General features: G+C 40.9%; 1 long non-coding RNA gene across 2 annotated transcripts in view; it reads right to left on the minus strand.

Annotated features, from left to right (window-relative positions):
* The window catches only part of LOC132432173 (uncharacterized), a 61,151-nt gene that overhangs the window by 1,807 nt on the left and 36,249 nt on the right, over nucleotides 1-23,095 (minus strand). The window lies entirely within an intron of this gene.

Consider the following 23,095-nt stretch of genomic DNA (forward strand, 5'->3'; position numbering starts at 1 on the left):
CACTTTACTGGATAAATCATACAAGACTTAATGTCACAAATTTCTTGAAATTATCACTCTATCATCCTCAATCATCAAGCAAGGTCAACAAAACTAATGGAAAAACTGGACTCAAACAGAACGAAATAAATTACAGGGGATTAAATGAACTGCTAAATATGATTATAGTTTTTATGAATTGTCTGACATACTGCTGGCTTCTAATCTTTGGCCCTTTTCTTCAAGCTACTTATGATTTACAACAATTTGGTAATTTAATTTACACCTGTAGGTAAAATTATTTTTTTCTCTCTGCCTGGTTCCTCCAGAAATTGGAGACTCCTGGGTTCTGAGCAGCCTTATCAGGTGAATGGAAAACACTGTCTCTTGGCATGTGCAGGAATCTAGATACTCTTGAGACCTGGAAAAGAGACAAATTTACCCAATCTATAGATATCACAGGCAGAATCTGTAGGCAAGCCTGGCCTTGAGAGACCTTTTAAAAGTTTGCTCTGAAACGGCTTCCGGGAAGATGGCGGAAGAGTAAGACACGGAGATCACCTTCCTCCCCACAGATACACCAGAAATACATCTACACGTGGAACAACTCCTACAGAACACCTACTGAACGCTGGCAGAAGACCTCTGACCTCCCAAAAGGCAAGAAACTCCCCATGTACCTGGGTAGGGCAAAAGAAAAAAGAATAAACAGAGACAAAAGAATAGGGACAGGACCTGCACCGGTGGGAGGGAGCTGTGAAGGAGGAAAGGTTTCCACACACTAGGAAGCCCCTTCGCAGGCGGAGACTGCGGGTGGTGGAGGAGAGCACAGCAACGGGTGCAGAGGGCAAAGCAGAGAGATTCCCGCACAGAGGATCGGTGCCGACCGGCACTCACCAGCCCGAGAGGCTTGTCTGCTCACCCGCCGGGGCGGGGCTGGAAGTTGAGGCTTGGGCTTCCATAGGAGCACAGGGAGAGGACTGGGGTTAGCAGCGTGAACACAGCCTGCAGGTGGTTAGTGCACCATGGCTAGCCGGGAGGGAGCCCGGGGAAAAGTCTGGACCTGTTTTCTGGATCTGCCTTAGAGGCAAGAGACTTATTCTTGCCTCTTTGCTTCCTGGTGCTCGAGGAGAGGGGATTAAGAGTGCTACTTAAAGGAGCTCCAGAGACGGGCGCGAGCTGCAGCTAAAAGCACGGACCCCAGAGACAGGCATGAGACGCTAAGGCTGCTGCTGCCGCCACCAAGAAGCCTGTGTGTGAGCACAGGTCACTATCCACACCTCCCTTCCAGGGAGGCTGTGCAGCCCGCCACTGCCAGGGTCCCGGGATCCAGGGACAACTTCCCCTGGAGAACGCACGGCATGCCTCAGGCTGGTGCAATGTCACACTGGGCTCTGCTGCCACAGGCTCGCCCTGCATCCGTACCCCCTCCCTTCCCCCGGCCTGAGTGAGCCAGAGCCCCCGAATCAGCAGCTCCTTTAACCCCGTCCTGTCTGAGCAAAGCACAGACGCCCTCCGGTGACCTACACGCAAGATGGGGCCAAATCCAAAGCTGAGCCCCAGGAGCAGTGAGAACAAAGAAGAGAAAGGGAAATCTCTCCCAGCAGCCTCAGAAGCAGCAGATTAAAGCTCCACAATCAACTTGATGTACCCTGCATCTGTGGAATACATGAATAGACAACGAATCATCCCAAATTGAGGAGGTGAACTTTGACAGCAAGATTTATGATTTTTTTCCCCTTTTCCTCATTTTGTGAGTGTGTATGTGTATGCTTCTGTGTGAGATTTTGTCTGTATAGCTTTGCTTCCACCATTTGTCTTAGGGTTCTATCCGGTTTTTTTGGTTTGTTTTTTCGTTTTTTTTTTAAATTTTTTTCATAATAATTATTTTTTATTTTAATAACTATTTTATTTTGTTTTACTTTATCTTCTTTTTTTCCTTCCTTCCCTCCTTCCTTCCTTTCTTTCTACTTTTTCTCCCTTTTATTCTGAGCCATGTGGATGAAAGGCTCTTGGTGCTGCAGGAGTCAGTGCTGTGCCTCTGAGGTGGGAGAGACAACTTCAGGACACTGGTCCACAAGAGACCTCCCAGCTCCACATAATATCAAATGGTGAAAATCTCCCAGAGAGCTCCATCTCAACACCAGCACCCAGCTTCACTCAATGACCAGCAAGCTACAGTGCTGGACATCCTATGCCAAACAACTAGCAAGACAGGAACACAACCTCACCCATTAGCAGAGAGGCTGCCCAAAATCATAATAAGTCTACAGACACCCCAAAACACACCACCAGACGTGGACCTGCCCACCAGAAAGACAAGATCCAGCCTCATCCACCAGAACACAGGCACTACTCCCCTCCACCAGGAAGCCTACACAGCCCACTGAACCAACCTTAGCCACTGGGGACAGACACCAAAAACAATGGGAACTACGAACCTTCAGCCTGCAAAAAGGAGACCCCAAACACAGTAAGATAAGCAAAATGAAAAGACAGAAAAACACACAGCAGATGAAGGAGCAAGATAAAAACCCACCAGACCTAACAAATGAAGAGGAAATAGGCAGTCTACCTGAAAAAGAATTCAGAATAATGATAGTAAATATATCCAAAATCTTGGAAATAGAATAGACAAAATGAAAGAATCAGTTAACAAGGACCTAGAAGAACTAAAGATGAAACGAGCAACAATGAACAACACAATAAATGAAATGAAAAATACTCTAGATGGGATCAATAGCAGAATAACTGAGGCAGAAGAACGGATAAGTGACCTGGAAGATAAAATAGTGGAAATAACTACTGCAGAGCAGAATAAAGAAAAAGAATGAAAAGAACTGAGGACAGTCTCAGAGACCTCTGGGACAACATTAAACGCACCAACATTTGAATTATAGGGGTTCCAGAAGAAGAAGAGAAAGAAAGGGATTGAGAAAATATTTGAAGAGATTATAGTTGCAAACTTCCCTAATATGGGAAAGGAAATAGTTAATCAAGTCCAGGAAGCACAGAGAGTCCCATACAGGATAAATCCAAGGAGAAATACGCCAAGACACATATTAATCAAACTGTCAAAAATTAAATACAAAGAAAACATATTAAAAGCAGCAAGGGAAAAACAACAAATAACACACAAGGGAATCCCCATAAGGTTAACAGCTGATCTTTCAGCAGAAACTCTGCAAGCCAGAAGGGAGTGGCAGGACATATTGAAAGTGTTGAAGGAGAAAAACCTGCAACCAAGATTACTCTACCCAGCAAGGATCTCATTCAGATTTGATGGAGAAATTAAAACCTTTACAGACAAGCCAAAGCTGAGAGAGTTCAGCACCACCAAACCAGCTCTACAACAACTGCTAAAGGAACTTCTCTAGGCAAGAAACACAAAAGAAGGAAAAGACCTACAATAACAAACCCAAAACAATTAAGAAAATCGGAATGGGAACACACATATCGATAATTACCTTAAATGTAAATGGACTAAGTGCTCCCACCAAAAGACACAGATTGGCTGAATGGATACAAAAACAAGACCCATATATTTGCTGTCTACAAGAGACCCACTTCAGACCTAGAGACACATACAGACTGAAAGTAAGGGGATGGAAAAAGATATTCCATGCAAATGGACACCAGAAGAAAGCTGGAGTAGCAATTCTCATGTCAGACAAAATAGACTTTAAAACAAAGACTATTAGAAAACACAAAGAAGGACACTACATAATGATCAAGGGATCGATCCAAGAAGAAGATATAACAATTGTAAATATTTATGCACCCAACATAGGAGCACCTCAATACATAAGGCAAATACTGACAGCCATAAAAGGGGAAATCGACAGTAACACATTCATAGTAGGGGACTTTAACACCCCACTTTCACCAATGGACAGATCATCCAAAATGAAAATAAATAAGGAAACACAAGCTTTAAATGATACATTAAACGAGATGGAGTTAATTGATATTTATAGGACATTCCATCCAAAAACAACAGAATACACATTTTTCTCAAGTGCTCACGGAACATTCTCCAGGATAGATCCTATCTTGGGTCAGAAATCAAGCCTTGGTAAATTTAAGAAAATTGAAATTGTATCAAATATCTTTTCCGACCACAATGCTATGAGACTAGATAGCAATTACAGGAAAAGATCTGTAAAAAATACAAACACATGGAGGCTAAACAATACACTACTTAATAACGAAGTGATCACTGAAGAAATCAAAGAGGAAATCAAAAAATACCTAGAAACAAATGACAATGGAGACACGACGACTCAAAATCTATGGGATGCAGCAAAAGCAGTTCTAAGAGAGAAGTTTATAGCAATACAATCCTACCTTAAGAAACAGGAAACATCTCGAATAAACAACCTAACCTTGCACCTAAAGCAATTAGAGAAAGAAGAACAAAAAAACCCCAAAGTTAGCAGAAGGAAAGAAATCATAAAAATCAGATCAGAAATACATGGCAAAGAAATGAAGGAAACAATAGCAAAGATCAATAAAACTAAAAGCTGGTTCTTTGAAAGGATAAACAAAATTGATAAACCATTAGCCAGACTCATCAAGAAAAAAAGGGAGAAGACTCAAATCAATAGAATTAGAAATGAAAAAGGAGAAGTAACAACTGACACTGCAGAAATACAAAAGATCATGAGAGATTACTACAGGCAACTCTATGCCAATAAAATGGACAACCTGGAAGCAATGGACAAATTCTTAGAAAGGCACAACCTGCCAAGACTGAATCAGGAAGAAATAGAAAATATGAACAGACCAATCACAAGCACTGAAATTGAAACTGTGATTTAAAAATCTTCCAACAAGCAAAAGCCCAGGACCAGATGGCTTCACAGGCAAATTCTATCAAACATTTAGAGAAGAGCTATCACCTATCCTTCTCAAACTCTTCCAAAATATAGCAGAGGGAGGAACACTCCCCAACTCATTCTATGAGGGCACCATCACCCTGATACCAAAACCAGACAAGGATGTCACAAAGAAAGAAAACTACAGGCCAATATCACTGATGAACATAGATGCAAAAATCCACAACAAAATACTAGCAAACAGAATCCAACAGCACATTAAACGGATCATACACCATGATCAAGTGGGGTTTATTCGAGGAATGCAAGGATTCTTCAATATACGCAAATCAATCAACGTGATACACCATATTAACAAATTGAAGGAGAAAAACCATATGATCATCTCAATAGAAGCAGAGAAAGCTTTTGACAAAATTCAACACCCATTTATGATAAAAACCCTGCAGAAAGTAGGCATAGAGGGAACTTTCCTCAACATAATAAAGGCCATATATGACAAACCCACAGCCAACATCGTCCTCAATGGTGAAAAACTGAAAGCATTTCCAGTAAGATCAGGAACAAGACAAGGTTGCCCACTCTCACCACTCTTATTCAACATAGTTTTGGACGTTTTAGCCATAGCAATCAGAGAAGAAAAGGAAATAAAAGGAATCCAAATCGGAAAAGAAGAAGTAAAGCTGTCACTGTTTGCAGATGACATGATAATATACATAGAGAATCCTAAAGATGCTACCAGAAAACTACTAGAGCTAATCAGTGAATCTGGTAAAGTAGCAGGATACAAAATTAATGCACAGAAATCTCTGGCATTCCTATACACTAAGGATGAAAAATCTGCAAGTGAAATCAAGAAAACACTCCCATTTACCATTGCAACAAAAAGAATAAAATATCTAGGAATAAACCTACCTAAGGAGACAAAAGACCTGTATGCAGATAATTATAAGACACTGATGAAAGAAATTAAAGATGATACAAATAGATGGAGAGATATACCATGTTCTTGGATTGGAAGAATCAACATTGTGAAAATGACTCTACTACCCAAAACAATCTACAGATTCAATGCAATCCCTATCAAACTACCACTGGCATTTTTCACAGAACTAGAACAAAAAATTTCACAATTTGTATGGAAACACAAAAGACCCCGAATAGCCAAAGCAATCTTGAGAATGAAAAACGGAGCTGGAGGAATCAGGCTTCCTGACTTCAGACTATACTACAAAGCTACAGTAATCAAGACAGTCTGGTACTGGCACAAAAACAGAAAGATAGATCAATGGAACAGGATAGAAAGCCCAGAGATAGACACACGCACATATGGTCACCTTATCTTTGACAAAAGAGGCAGGAATGTACAGTGGAGAAAGGACAGCCTCTTCAATAAGTGGTGCTGGAAAAACTGGACAGCTACATGTAAAAGTATGAGATTAGATCACTCCCTAACACCATACAGAAAAATAAACTCAAAATGGATTAAAGACCTAAATGTAAGGACAGAAACTATCAAACTCTTAGAGGAAAACATAGGCAGGACACTCTATGACATAAATCACAGCAAGGTCCTTTTTGACCCACCTCCTAGAGAAATGGAAATAAAAACAAAAGTAAACAAATGGGACCTAATGAAACTTAAAAGCTTTTGCGCAGCAAAGGAAACCATAAACAAGACCAAAAGACAACCCTCAGAATGGGAGAAAATATTTGCAAATGAAGCAACTGACAAAGGATTAATCTCCAAAATTTATAAGCAGCTCATGCAGCTTAATAACAAAAAAACAAACAACCCAATCCAAAAATGGGCAGAAGACCTAAATAGACATTTATCCAAAGAAGATATACAGAGTGCCAACAAACACATGAAAGAATGCTCAACATCACTAATCTTTAGAGAAATGCAAATCAAAACTACAGTGAGATATCTCACACCAGTCAGAATGGCCATCATCAAAAAATCTAGAAACAATAAATGCTGGAGAGGGTGTGGAGAAAAGGGAACCCTCTTACACTGTTGGTGGGAATGTAAATTGATACAGCCACTGTGGAGAACAGTATGGAGGTTCCTTAAAAAACTACAAATAGAACTACCATATGACCCAGCAATCCCACTACTGGGCATATACCCTGAGAAAACCAAAATTCAAAAAGAGTCATGTACCAAAATTTTCATTGCAGCTCTATTTACAATAGCCCAGAGATGGAAACAACCTAAGTGTCCATCATCGGATGAATGGATAAAGAAGATGTAGCACATGTATACAATGGAATATTACTCAGCCATAAAAAGAAACGAAATTGAGCTATTTGTAATGAGGTGGATAGACCTAGAGTCTGTCATACAGAGTGAAGACAGAAAGAGAGAGACAAATACCGTATGCTAACACATATATATGGAATTTAAGAAAAAAATGTCATGAAAAACCTAGGGGTGAAACAGGAATAAAGACACAGACTTACTAGAGAATGGACTTGAGGCTATGGGGAGGGAGAAGGGTAAACGGTGACAAAGCGAGAGAGAGGCATGGACATATATACACTACTAAACCTAAGGTAGATAGCTAGTGGGAAGCAGCCACATAGCACAGGGAGATCAGCTCGGTGCTTTGTGACCGCCTGGAGGGGTGGGATAGGGAGGGTGGGAGGGAGGGAGACGCAAGCGGGAAGAGATATGGGAACATATGTATATATATAACTGATTCATTTTGTTGTGAAGCTGAAACTAACATACCATTGTAAAGCAATTATAAAAAAAAAAAAAGAAAAACATTTCAAAAAAAATTAAATGCAAAGAAAACATATTAAATGCAGCAAGGGAAAAACAACAAATAACACACAAGGGGATCCCCATAAGGTTAACAACTGATCTTTCAGCAGAAACTCTGCAAGCCAGAAGGGACTGGCAGGACATATTTAAAGTGATGAAGGAGAGAAACCTGCAACCAAGATTACTCTACCCAGCAAGGATCTCATTCAGATTTGATGGAGAAATTAAAACCTTTACAGACAAGCCAAAGCTGAGAGAGTTCAGCACCACCAAACCAGCTTTACAACAAATGCTAAAGGAACTTCTCTAGGAAAGAAACACAAGAAAAGGAAAAGGCCTACATTAACGAACCCAAAACAATTAAGAAAATGGGAATAGGAACATACGTATTGATAATTACCTTAAATGTAAATGGACTAAATGGTCCCACCAAAAGACACAGATTGGCTGAATGGATACAAAAACAAGACCCATATATATTCTGTCTACGAGAGACCCACCTCAGACCTAGACACACAGACTGAAAAGGCGATGGAAAAAGATATTCCATGCAAATGGACACCAGAAGAAAGCTGGAGTAGCAATTCTCATGTCAGACAAAATAGACTTTAAAATAAAGATTATTAAAAGAGACAAAGAAGGACACTACATAATGATCAAGGGATCAATCCAAGAAGAAGATATAACAATTGTAAATATTTATGCACCCAACATAGGAGCACCTCAATACATAAGGCAAATACTAACAGCCATAAAAGGGGAAATTGACAGTAACACATTCATAGTAGGGGACTTTAACACCCCACTTTCACCAATGGACAGATCATCCAAAATGAAAATAAATAAGGAAACACAAGCTTTAAATGATACATTAAACAAGATGGGCTTAATTGATATTTATAGGACATTCCATCCAAAAACAACAGAATACACATTTTTCTCAAGTGCTCATGGAACATTCTCCAGGAGAGATCATATCTTGGGTCAGAAATCAAGCCTTGGTAAATTTAAGAAAATTGAAATTGTATCAAGTATCTTTTCCGACCACAACATTATGAGACTAGATATTACAGGAAAAGATCTGTAAAAAATACAAACACATGGAGGCTAAACAATACACTACTTAATAACGAAGTGATCACTGAAGAAATCAAAGAAGAAATCAAAAAATACCTAGAAACAAATGACAATGGAGACACGACGACCCAAAAGCTAGGGGATGCAGGAAAAGCAGTTCTAAGAGGGAAGTTTATAGCAATACAATCCTACCTTAAGAAACAGGAAACATCTCGAATAAACAACCTAACCTTGCACCTAAAGCAATTAGAGAAAGAAGAACAAAAAACCCCAAAGTTAGCAGAAGGAAAGAAATCATAAAAATCAGATCAGAAATAAATGAAAAAGAAATGAAGGAAATAGCAAAGATCAATAAAACTAAAAGCTGGTTCTTTGAGAAGATAAACAAAATTGATAAACCATTAGCCAGACTTATCAAGAAAAAAAGGGAGAGGACTCAAATCAGTAGAATTAGAAATGAAACAGGAGAAGTAACAACTGACACTGCAGAAATACAAAAGATCATGAGAGATTACTACAGGCAACTCTATGCCAATAAAATGGACAACCTGGAAGCAATGGACAAATTCTTAGAAAGGCACAACCTGCCAAGACTGAATCAGGAAGAAATAGAAAATATGAACAGACCAATCACAAGCACTGAAATTGAAACTGTGATTAAAAATCTTCCAACAAACAAAAGCCCAGGACCAGATGCCTTCACAGGCAAATTCTATCAAACATTTAGAGAAGAGCTAACACCTATCCTTCTCAAACTTTTCCAAAATATAGCAGAGGGAGGAAGACTCCCCAACTCATTCTACGAGGCCAACATCACCCTGATACCAAAACCAGACAAGGATGTCACAAAGAAAGAAAACTACAGGCCAATATCACTGATGAACATAGATGCAAAAATCCACAACAAAATACTAGCAAACAGAATCCAGCAGCACATTAAACAGATCATGATCACCATGATCAAGTGGGGTTTATTCCAGGAATGCAAGGATTCTTCAATATACACAAATCAATCAACATGATACACCATATTAACAAATTGAAGGAGAAAAACCATATGATCATCTCAATTGATGCAGAGAAAGCTTTTGACAAAATTCAACACCCATTTATGATAAAAACCCTGCAGTAAGTAGGCATAGAGGGAACTTTCCTCAACATAATAAAGGCCATATATGATAAACCCACAGCCAACATTGTTCTCAATGGTAAAAAACTGAAAGCATTTCCACTAAGATCAGGAACAAGACAAGGTTGCCCACTCTCACCACTCTTATTCAACGTAGTTTTGGAAGTTTTATCCACAGCAGTCAGAGAAGAAAAGGAAATAAAAGGAATCCAAATTGGAAAAGAAGAAGTAAAGCTGTCACTGTTTGCAGATGACATGATACTATACATAAAGAATCCTAAAGATGCTACCAGAAAACTACTAGAGCTAATCAGTGAATCTGGTAAAGTAGCAGGATACAAAATTAATGCACAGAAATCTCTGACATTCCTATATACTAAGGATGAAAATTCTGCAAGTGAAATCAAGAAAACACTCCCATTTACCATTGCAACAAAAAGAATAATATATCTAGGAATAAACCTACCTAAGGAGACAAAAGACCTGTATGCAGAAAATTATAAGACACTAATGAAAGAAATTAAAGATGATACAAATAGATGGAGAGATATACCATGTTCTTGGATTGGAAGAATCAACATTGTGAAAATGACTCTACTACCCAAAACAATCTACAGATTCAATGCAATACCTATCAAACTACCACTGGCATTTTTCACAGAACTAGAACAAAAAATTTCACAATTTACATGGAAACACAAAAGACCCCGAATAGCCAAAGCAATCTTGAGAATGAAAAACGGAGCTGGAGGAATCAGACTCCCTGACTTCAGACTGCACTACAAAGCTACAGTAATCAAGACAGTCTGGTACTGGCACAAAAACAGAAAGATAGATCAATGGAACAGGATAGAAAGCCCAGAGATAAACCCACACACATATGGTCACCTTATCTTTGATAAAGGAGGCAGGAATGTACAGTGGAGAAAAGACAGCCTCTTCAATAAGTGGTGCTGGGAAAACTGGACAGCTACATGTAAAAGAATGAAATTAGAACACTCCTTAACACCATACACACATATAAGCTCAAAAGGGATTAAAGACCTAAATGTAAGGCTTGAAACTATCAAACCCTTAGAGGAAAACATAGGCAGAACACTCTATGACATAAATCACAGCAAGATCCTTTTTGACTCACTTCCTAGAGAAATGGAAATAAAACCAAAAATAAACAAATGGGACCTAATGAAACTTCAAAGCTTTTGCACAGCAAAGGAAACCATAAAGAAGACCGAAAGACAACCCTCAGAATGGGAGAAAATATTTGCAAATGAAGCAACTGACAAAGGATTAATCTCCAAAATTTACAAACAGCTCATGCAGCTCAATAACAAAAAAATAAACAACCCAATCCAAAAATGGGCAGAAGACCTAAACAGACATTTATCCAAAGAAGATATACAGAGTGCCAACAAACACATGAAAGAATGCTCAACATCATTAATCATTAGAGAAATGCAAATCAAAACTACAATGAGATATCATCTCACACCAGTCAGAATGGCCATCATCAAAAAATCTAGAAACAATAAATGCTGGAGAGGGTGTGGAGAAAAGGGAACACTCTTGCACTGCTGGTGGGAATGTGAATTGGTTCAGCCACTATGGAGAACAGTATGGAGGTTCCTTAAAAAACTACAAATAGAACTACCATATGACCCAGCAATCCCACTACTGGGCATATACCCTGAGAAAACCAAAATTCAAAAAGAGTCATGTACCAAAATGTTCATTGCAGCTCTATTTACAATAGCCCAGAGATGGAAACAACCTAAGTGTCCATCATCGGATGAATGGATAAAGAAGATGTGGCACATATATACAATGGAATATTACTCAGCCATAAAAAGAAACAAAATTCAGCTATTTGTAATGAGGTGGATAGACCTAGAGTCTGTCATACAGGTGAAGTAAGTCAGAAAGAAAAAGACAAATACCGTATGCTAACACATATATATGGAATTTAAGAAAAAAAAAATGTCATGAAGAACCTAGGGTAAGGCAGGAATAAAGACGCAGACCTCCTAGAGAACGGACTTGAGGTTATGGGGAGGGGGAAGGGTGAGCTGTGACGGGGCGAGAGAGAGTCATGGACATATACACACTAACAAACATAGTAAGGTAGATAGCTAGTGGGAAGCAGCCGCATGGCACAGGGATATTGGCTCGGTGCTTTGTGACAGCCTGGAGGGGTGGGATAGGGAGGGTGGGAGGGAGGGAGACGCAAGAGGGAAGAGATATGGGAACATATGTATATGTATAACTGATTCACTTTGTTATAAAGCAGAAACTAACACACCATTGTAAAGCAATTATACCCCAATAAAGATGTTAAAAAAAATCTATAAACAATAAATGCTGGAGAGGGTGTGGAGAAAAGGGAACACTCTTGCACTGCTGGTGGGAATGTGAATTGGTACAGCCACTATGGAGAACAGTATGGAGGTTCCTTAAAAAACTACAAATAGAACTACCATATGACCCAGCAATCCTACTACTGGACATATACCCTGAGAAAACCATAATTCAAAAAGAGTCATGTACCAAAATGTTCATTGCAGCTCTATTTACAGTAGCCTGGAGATGGAAACAACCTAAGTGTCCATCAATGGATGAATGGATAAAGAAGATGTGGCACATATATACAATGGAATATTACTCAGCCATAAAAAGAAATGAAATTGAGCTATTTGTAATGAGGTGGATAGACCTAGAGTCTGTCATACAGAGTGAAGTAAGTCAGAAAGAGAAAGACAAATACCGTATGCTAACACATATACATGGAATTTAAGAAAAAAAAATGTCATGAAGAACCTAGGGGTAAGACAGGAATAAAGACACAGACCTACTAGAAAATGGACTTGAGGATATGGTGAGCAGGAAGGGTAAGCTGTGACAAAGTGAGAGAGAGGCATGGACATATATACACTACCAAATGTAAGGTAGATAGCTAGTGGGAAGCAGCCGCATAGCACAGGGATATCAGCTTGGTGCTTTGTGACCGCCTGGAGGGGTGGGTAGGGAGGGTGGGAGGGAGGGAGACGCAAGAGGGAAGAGATATGGGAACATATGTATAACTGATTCACTTTGTTACTAAAGCAGAAACTAACCATTGTAAAGCAATTATACTCCAATAAAGATGTAAAAAAAAAAAAGGAAATTAAAAGTGAAAAAAAAAGTTTGATCTGAGATTACTAATGAAGAGTTCCACTGCAGCCAATATAAATGAGCCTATATGAGCAATTACATTTATATGAATAATCTGGCCATGTATATTGAAACCAGACATATTTTGAACAAATCAGCCTTAATTTGGCTGGACTTAGTAAAAAATGAGGATAATCTAGAGAGAAAAATTATGTTTCAATAGTATAGCTTTGTGGATATTGAAGTTTTGTATTTATTGAGGCTTTGTATTTATTATCTATGTCCAAGATGGCTCCTTATTGCTGTTACCTTATTATAAAGTTTAATTGAACTAGTAAAAGAATATCCTAAGCTTGTTTCTAAAGCCAATCATGGTAATCTATATCTTTGGATGAAGATCAGATGCCCTGTGACCTACAACTAAGAGATTATGCACACTGGAAAAGATATTATTTAAAGGACTGTCAGCAAACTAAATAAAAAAACCCTTAAAAGATACTCTTAACTATGATATGTACCACAAAACTGAAGGGAATTGACTCGATTTCTTATTTCCCATTTAAGAAGGGCCTCTGCATTTGAATGTCTATAGAAAAGACTGCTAACTCCAAACGACACCCACATCAGGATGAAAAGAAGACAACAGCAGTGGAAGACAGCTGACATAAAAATCTGGACCAGGCCCGTAAGAACCATCCAACTAATTCAGACTGCACTGTTTATCAAATGTTTGTCTTCCTATCAAAACGGAAAGGTATTGTTTTACTTCTAACCATATTTTTGACCCCAGTGTTCAGCATGAAAAAAAAAATTCTCTAGTGAAGTTGTAACAGAGTATAAATATTCATAACATGTATCCATGCTTGTTTTAAGTGTATTGCTAAACGTGTACAATGCTTGTGTGACAATTAAGTACAAATGATAAACTGTATACCCTGCAAAGCATTTTCCTATTCACATACCTGTGAGCCTGTTCATGATATCTGATGAGTTTTCCCCCAACATGGAGAACTAAGCAAAAAAAAAAAAAAAAAAAGGCATAGGACCAAGGGACATAAATGGACCCAGAGCAGGCAACTGGGCGACCACTCTGGCAACGTTGGAAAAACATATTGATTATCAATCAATGGGTCTATTTTGGGTCTATTAAACATGCATTGTACATCTGCTTTAGCCATTAAAAAAACAAAATGAAATAACTGTGGTTCAGACGTCCAAAATGGAACTAGGTGGCCAGTATGGATGTGGGTTCAGACATGTTCCTATACTACTGCAAACTTGAATTCTCTAAACTTTATCAGACTTAAGAACACCATCAGCCGTTTTCAAAACAATATCTAATGGCAGCTGCCAACTGCAACCTTATCCTCTCAAGGTCTTGTAACTATGAAACCTTTTTCCTACTTTAAAAATAGTAATAGCAAATGAGACAGCTCAAGCTATAGCCTCCCAGCAAAAGCCTCCTTGGTTACTAAATATCTGTAAAAAGGAAGCACTCCAAAACTTATTTTCCTGGTTGCCATCTGAAATAGGATTATTTTGAAGAATACTACAAAGGTGTATTTTAACCATTATCTGCATTGTAATATGTCTAATAATTTTCAAATGTTTGTCTAGGTGCTATGACAAAGCAATCAAACAGAGAGGTAATATTTTCTTAATATAAAATATTGATGCTAAGCTTCAAATTCGAGATTATTTCCAACTCTGTGTCCATTCCCCAAATTAGTCAGGACTATGCCCCACATCAGCAGGAAGTAACCAGAGCGGTTGTCACCCCATTCCCACAGAGAAGGGGAAAATTGAAACAGAGATGGACTGACACTGAGTTCTTCTGCCAAGTTTATGATTAACCTCTCAATCTAAAACATCCCCTTTCATGTTCTGCAGCTATCCCTTCTCAACTGAGGAATATCAAAGAAAAAGGGGGATTGAAACCATGTACAAGCACCTGTGTCCTTCTCTTTGAAGAATAACGCTGACTCAAGAGTCAGTGATTGGGAAATGTGAAGATGTAGAAACAAACAATAGCAGATGGGCTGGGGAACTGGTAAGAATTTATAATTCTGTCAAGTAGCAGAATCACCCAAGTTAGAGTTTTCTGAAAGATATAAAGGCCTGACACGCATTCCTGAGTTCTTTGTACAGGAAGCAGTCCCCTCCACATGAAAACTACTGACAGCAAGAACACAGACCCCAGACTGGATGAAAACCAAAGGTTAATGAAGTTTGAAATTTCACCTCGATGCCAGCCAGTCTGAGAATTTGCCATGAGGTGATCATGCTCTGCTTCTTAAACACTGTAAAACTACTCACTACCCCCTCCAGGGTGGGCCACAGACTCGAGGGCATTAGACTGCTGTGGCCTCCTTTGCCTGACAAAGCAATAAAAGCTACACTTTTCTACTTCACACAACACTCTGTTCTCACCTTCCTATTCAGTACAGGTGACCGGAGGCAAAGTTTCAGCAACAATATGATCATCTCAAGGTCCATCTGTGTTGCTGCAAGTGGCATTATTTCATTCTTTTTATGGCTGAATAATACTCCATGGTCTATACATACCAAAACTTTTTTATCCATTCACCTATGAACATAGGGTTCCTTCCGTGTCTTTGCTATTGTAAATACTGCTGCAAAGGATGTTGGGGTGCATGGGTCTTTTTGAATACGGGTTTTCTCTGGATATAGCACAAGGAGTGGGATTGCCAGATCATCTGGTAGCTTTTTGTAGATTTTTAAGGAACCTCCATACTGTTCTCTATAGTGGCTGTTACCAGTTGCCATTCCCACCAGTAGCTTAGGAGGGTTCCCTTTTCTCCACGCCATCTCCAGCTATTATAGTTTGTAGACTTTTGGATAATGGCCATTGTGACTGGTGCAAGGTGAGACCTCATTGCAGTTTTGATTTGTGTTCCTCTAATAATTAGTCATGTTGAGCATCTTGGCATGTGCTTCTTCTTTTTTAAACAGTATGAGTAAACGTTGAAATTGGCTTCGTGACATTCTGCCCTGATTTGAATGTTTTTTGGATTGCTTACCCAGGACATTTCTTGAGGGCAGGTGTCATTTACAGCCCCCCAGGCTTTGTGAATATGAACATGTGCCCATGAGCACCAGATTTAAAGTTGTTGTTTCAGGAACCAGCCACAAGGAGGCAGCATTTTCTCATACCCAGCTCTGGTTACTCCTGCAACAACCACCTTAGAGAAAGTTGTGTTCCCCAGTTGTAACTTTGAGTGGTATGTGCTAGAACCAACACCCAAGGGAGTGTCCCTGGTGTCCAGTGGTTAAGACTCTTCGCTTCCAATGCAGGGGGTGTGGGTTGGATCCCTGGTCGGGGAACTAGGATCCCACAAGCCCCAAGGTCAAAAAAAAGAAATTCCAGGGGCTTGTGTCTTATAACCTCTTCCCCCTTACCCTTCTTGCCTGGGTCAGAACCCAACCCTTGGAGAGCCACTCTGCTAAGGGTGCTGTCCTCCGGAGGTGGGGCAACTGTGAAGAAGGAGGATGGAGGTGGGAACCTTCCCAGCAGGAGACGTGGAGACCAGGTAACTTTTCAAAGCTCTTGCAGCCTGGAGAGTCTACCCTCCTTTGGGTGCACTGGACTTGGTTTAGCTGTAGGAGTGCAGGCCTGGATCTGGAGATGATGGTCCCATGCACAGGGGACCAGGTACTCCTGGTCCAAGGAGGGCTCATTTCCTGGCACATCCTTCCCAGCACCAAGTCCCTTGGACAGTCCAGGCCTTGGGACCGAAGCCTACCAAGGCTCCAGGGATGTGACACCAGCTTGGGTCAGTGAGGCCTGAGGTGATCATATGAGGCATTTCTTAGTTTTAGGGGTTTTTTTAATTTAATTTTTATTTTCTAGTGGAGTATAGTTGATTTACAGTGTTGTGTTTTCTTAGGTGTTTGGCAATGTGATTCAGTTATAGATAGACATATATCTGTTCTCTTTACGATTCCTTTCCCATATAGGTTATTAAAGAGTGTTGAGTAGAGTTCCCTGTGCTATACAGAATGTCCTTGTTGATTATCTATTTTATATATATTGGGGTTTATGTGCTAATCCCAACCTCCTCATTTATCCCTTCTGCCACCTTTCCCCTTTGGTAACCGTATGTTTGTTTTCTAAGTCTGTGAGTTTGTTTCTGTTTTGTAAATGACTTCATTTGTACCAATTTTTGGTTTCCTCCTGTAAGTGATATCATGTGATCTTTGTCTTTCCCTTTCTGGCTTACTTCACTGAGTCTGATCATCTCTAGGTCCATCTGTGTTGCTGTAGGTGGCATTATTTCATTCTTCTTAATGCCTGAGTAATACTCCATTGTCTATATGTACCACATCTTCTTTATCCATTCATCTGTTGGTGAACATTTTCACTGCTTCAATGTCTTGGCTATTGTAGATCCTACTGTAGTGGACGTTGCAGTGTGTGGGTCTTTTCTAATATGGGTTTTCTCTGGATATACCCCTATGAGTGGGATTGCCGGATCATCTGGTACCTTTATTTGTAGTTTTTTTAAGGAACCTCCATACTGTTCTTTATACTGGCTGTTACCAGTTTCCTTTCCAACAAGATTGTGCCAAGATTTAAAACTAGTGCTTTCAGGCACTCAGTATTCACCAGGACTACAGGGATGTAAATGACTCCTGCCCTCAAGAAATGTCCTTCTGTAGGTAATCAAAAAACAATACAAAGATTGCAAATTTTCAAGAAGGCAATTGCAGCAGCCAAATTTTACTCACACTGTTTAAAGAAAGGTCATGAAAAGATACTCAACATCGGTAATTGTTAGAGACGTGCAAATCAAAACTACAACGAGGTATCACGTCGCAACAGGCCGCATGATTATCATAAAAATGTCTACAAACAATTAATGCTGCAGAGGGCGTGAAGAATAGAGATCCCTCCTACACTTTGGTGAGATTTTAAAGTGGTAACAGACACTACGGAGACCAGTATGGAGGTTCCTTAAATACTGAAAACAGAGCTACTATACGGTCAAGGAATCCCACTCCTTGGCATATATCCAGAGAAAACCATAATTCAAAAACACACATGCGGGCTTCCCTGGTGGCGCAGTGGTTGAGAGTCCGCCTGCTGATGCAGGGGACATGGGTTCGTGCCTCGGTCTGGGAAGATCCCACCTGCCGCGGAGCAGCTGGGCCCGTGAGCCATGGCCGCTGAGCCTGCGCGTCTGGAGGCTGTGCTCCTCAATGGGAAAGGCCACAACAGTGAGAGGCCTGCGTACCGCAAAAAAAAAAAAAAAAAAAAAAACAAGAAAAACCATACATGCACCCCAAGTTTCACTGCAGCACTATTTACAATAGCCAAGACATGGAAGCAACCAAATTGTCCATAGTCAGATGAATGGATAAAGAAGAAGTGGTAGATAGAAACAATGGGATATTAGTCATGAAAAGGATGAAATGATGCCACTTGCAGCCACATGGATGGACCCAGAGGTGATCACACTAAGTGAAGTAAGTCTGTTGCAACAAAAATAGAAATGAGGTTTTTCCTCTCCTGTTAACAAGGAAAAGGGAACAGTGAACAGGCTAGAGGAGAAACATAAACTGGCCTGAAAGAGGTAATCAATCCTAGTTTCACTTTAACTGTCACTCATCTGTAGTGTCTGTAACTAGATTTGGTTTTCACAAAGCTAACCTCTAACACTCTTTGACGCTATGTGAATTACATCCTGCACCTATCACTCCTTAACTCTGTTTGAATTATATCCTGCCCCTAACATACTCTGTGTTTACACTCCCTGCACTCCCCTGTAGCAAATCACCCCTTGTAGCATTCTGCATTTCAGGAAGGAGGTTGCAGGCCGATAAGTTAGAGATGAACGGACCCAGTTACCGGGTTGCCTGACGCTAGCTGTGACTGTTTTGAAATAATGCAGAAAGAAGAAAAATGCGAGACCTTCACCACTTTGATCCTTATCACCTACCCCGGACTTCGAGCCTCACCTATAGGACTTCCCCTTATGCCCCAGGGAAGGGGGTCACAGTTCTTGAGGTGTTAGTGTGCTGTATTTTCCCCTTTCCCTGTCAAAGATAAAGCTATTTTTCTTTTTCTCCAAAACTCTGTCTCCATATTTCTGTTCGGCATTGGTGCACAGAGAGCCAAGATTTTGGCATCAAATCCAAGAGAGAAAGATAAATATATGATATCACTTACAGGTGGAATCTAAAAATTGATACCAAGGAAGTAATTTACAAAAGAAACAGACTCACAGACTTAGAAAACACACTTACGTTTACCACAGGGGAAAGGTAGGGGAAAGGGATAAATTAGAGGTTGGGATATGTATAAAATAGATAATCAACAAGGACCTACTATATAGCATAGGAAATTCTACTCAACACTCTAATAACCTATATGGGAACAGAATCCAAAAAAGAACAAATATATGTCTGTGTATAACTGAATCAAGTTGCTGAACACCTGAAAAAACGCAACATTGTAAATCAACTATACTCCATTAGAAAATAAAAATTAAAAAAAAAAAAAAAAACTAAAAGAAATGCCTCATATGATCACTTCAGGCCTCGCTGACCCAGCTGATGTCACATCTCTGGAATCTCGGCAGGCTTTGATCCCAAGGCCTGGACTGTCCAGGGACTCGGGGCTGGGAAGGATGTGCCAGGAAATGAGCCTTCCTTGGACCAGGAGTGCCTGGTCTCCTGTGCGTGGAACCACCATCTCCAGATCCAGGCCTGCACTCCTACAGCTAAACCAAGCCCAGTGCACCCAAAGGAGGGTAGACTCTCTGGGCTGCAAGAGCTTTGAAAAGTTACCTGGTCTCCACGTCTCCTGCTGGGAAGGTTCCCACCTCCATCCTCCTCCTTTGTAGTCGCCCCACCTTCAGAGGACAGCACCCTCAGTAGAGCGATTTGCAGGGGTTGGCATTTGTCCCAGGGGTGAAGGGTAAGGGGGAAGAAGTAATGAGACAGCATCACTTGTGTGTTTCTTTTGGCACATTCACTCCAATTTACAACCCAGAAACACAACTTTCACTAAGGCTCTGGTTGCCCGAGTTCCCAGAGTGGGGCATGAAGAAATCCTGCTGCCTTGTGGCCATTTCGCGTAACAGCAACATTAAAACCGGTGGTCTTGGGCACTTAATAGTCACAAGGCCTGTGGGGCTGTAAATAACATCTGTCCTCTAGAAATATCCAGGGGTAGGATGGGATCAAGATGGCAGGGGAGTAGGACGTGATGCTCAGCAGAGCTCAGCTTCTCCCCAAAGATACATCAAACATACATCCATGTGTGAAACAACTCTCAGAGAACATCTACTTGAACAGTATCAGAAGATCTCAGACTTCCAAAAGGGCAAGAAAATCTCCAGGTAACAGGGTAGGGTAGAAGAGAGAGAGAGACAGAGACAGAGACAGAGAGAGAGAAGGAAAATCAGGACAGGACCTGTGCCTCTGGGAGGGAGCTGTGAAAGTGGAAAGGTTTCCACACACTAGGAAGTCCCCTCACTGGCAAGGACAGAGGGGGAGTTTTTGCCTCAGAGCAGAGTGCAGCAACAGGTGTTTGGAGCACAAAGCGGAGAGAGACCTGCACACATGTTCAGTACTGCCTGGCTCTCCACAGCCTGAGACACTTGTCTGCTTGCCCACTGGGACGGGTGGGGGCTGGGTGCTGAGGCTCGAGCTTCAGACGTCAGACCCGGAGGAGAGGACGGGTTGGCTGCGTGGAGACAGCCTGAGGGGGCTAGGGTGCAGTGTGCCACAACTGAGGGAGTTGGGGAAGAAGCCTGGGCCCATCAGAGAGGAAAGGCACCATTGTCGGGGGGGGGGCACACAAGGAGAGGGGTGGGCCCGCCATAGGAGCTCCTCTGCCCACTCACAGGCAGCAGGGCACTGCCTACCACCTCTCAAGCTCCAGCGGGGGGCATGAGCCGTGGCTGCCATCTTGGACTCCAGAACGGGCCTGGACTGCTGTCACCACCACCACGGAGGGTCCTGTGAGCGGGTGCAGGTCACTGCCCTCACCCTCCCAGGAGCCTGTTGAGCCCACTGCCAAGGATCCCACGATCTGGGGCCAACTTTCCCAGGAGTGTGCATGGTCCACCACCACTGCTGATGGCCCTGCAACCTGGCGCTGACCACTGCCCCCACATCCAAGAGGCCGCATGACCCACCTCCACCACCTAGGGCCCCAAGATCCAGGGTGATCTTCTCCAGGGGCCTGCAACCCACCGCTGCTGCTGCAGAGGGACCCATGACTAGAAGCCAGCCACTGCCCCTGCCTTCCTGGGAGTCTGTGCAAGCCATGCACCTGCACACCTGCACACCCCCTATCAAGGGGGTAGCGGCCAGCACACACTGAGGTAAGAGACGGCAAGCATCCAAACCAAAAGCAGCCCTCCTGCCAAAAAAAAAGTTAAACCCACACAAGCTACACAGGGATGCCCCCCGCATATAAACAGCCCTCCAAGACTACAATAGATACTTGTTTTCCTAAACTCACAGACTAAGAGAAATAGAACCACAGAACCGAAATAAAGAAGCAGACGATCCACTCTCAGCTAAAAAAACCAAGAAAATTCCCCTGAAGGAACAAACAATGAAACAGACCTCTTCAGTCTAATAGACACGGATTTCAAAAGAGAGGTAATGAAAATACTGAAGGAATTAAGAAAGGCTATCGACAGAAATTCAGATTACTGTAAAAAGGAACTAGAAACTATAAGGAGGAGCCAAGAAAAATTAGAAAATTCATTTCCCGAGATGAAAGCTGAGCTCAAGGCAGTGAATAGCAGAATGAATAATGTGGAAGAGAGAATAAGTGATCTGGAACATAGAATAATGGAAATTACCCAATCAGAAGAGCAGACAAAAAGCCAAAGGGAAAAAAATAGCAATATAAGAGACCTATGGGATAATATAAAGCAGGCCAATCTACATGTTATAGGGATACCAGATGGAGAAGAAAGAGAAAAGGGGATTGAAGATGTATTTGAAGAAATTATGGCTGAAAAGTTCCCAAACCTAAAGAAGGAAACAGATATCCAGATACAGGAAGCACAGAGGGTCCCAGACAAGATGAACCCAAACAGACCTACACCAAGATATAATAAAAATGGCAAAAGTTAAAGAGAGGATTCTAAAGTCAGCAAGAGAAAAACAAAGAGTTCTTTACAAGGGAACCCCCATGAGTCTATCAGCTGATTTCTCTACAGAAACACTGCAGGCAAGAAGGGAGTGACAAAATATATTCTAAGTCTTGAAAGAGAAAAATATGCAATCTAGAATACCCAGCAAGATTTTCATTTGGAATAGGAGGAGAAATAAAGAATTTCTCAAACAAGCAAAAACTAAAAGAATACAGCAATACTAAACCTATCCTAAAAGAAATACTGAAAGGTCATTTCTAAATAGAAAAGATGCAAGAAGAAATAGGAAGGAGAAAACCACAATTGGAAAGTAAATCATTTAAATTAGCCAGTATACAGATCAAAAAAGAAAAACAAAACAACAAAACCTATTTGTGAAAGCAATGATAAACACAAGGAACAGCAAAAGGATAAACATGAAGATGTAAAAAGGGACATCAAAATCGTAAAATGTGGGGAAGGAGAATAAGAAAATGCTGATTCTTTTTTTTTTTTTTTAGAATGTGTTTAAGCCTATATGACTGTCAGTCTAAAGCAAGCATATATAGCAAGGGGTTAACAATACTTGAAAAACACGGCAACCACAAATCAAGAACATACAATAGATTCACAAAAACCAAAAACAAGAGAACACAAGCATAAAATAAAAGGAAATCATCAAACCACAAAAAGAAAACAGAAAAAGAAAGGAATGAAGAAGAAACAAAGAATCAACTGGAAAACAAGGTTTGAAATGGCAATAAATACATATGTATCAATAATTACCTTAAATGTCAATGGAGGGCTTCCCTGCTGTGCAGTTGTTGAGAATCCGCCTGCCAATGCAGCATACACAGATTTGAGCCCTGGTCCAGGAAGATCCCACATGCCGCGGAGCAACTAAGCCTGTATGGCACAACTACTGAAGCCCACGTGCCTAGAGCCCATGCTCCGCAAGAAGAGAAGCCACCACAATGAGAAGCCCATGCACTGCAATGAAGAGCAGCCCCCACTCGCTGCAACTAGAAGAAAA

Source organism: Delphinus delphis, chromosome 10 (genome assembly GCF_949987515.2).
Source record: "Delphinus delphis chromosome 10, mDelDel1.2, whole genome shotgun sequence".
Taxonomy (NCBI): Eukaryota; Metazoa; Chordata; class Mammalia; order Artiodactyla; family Delphinidae; genus Delphinus; species Delphinus delphis.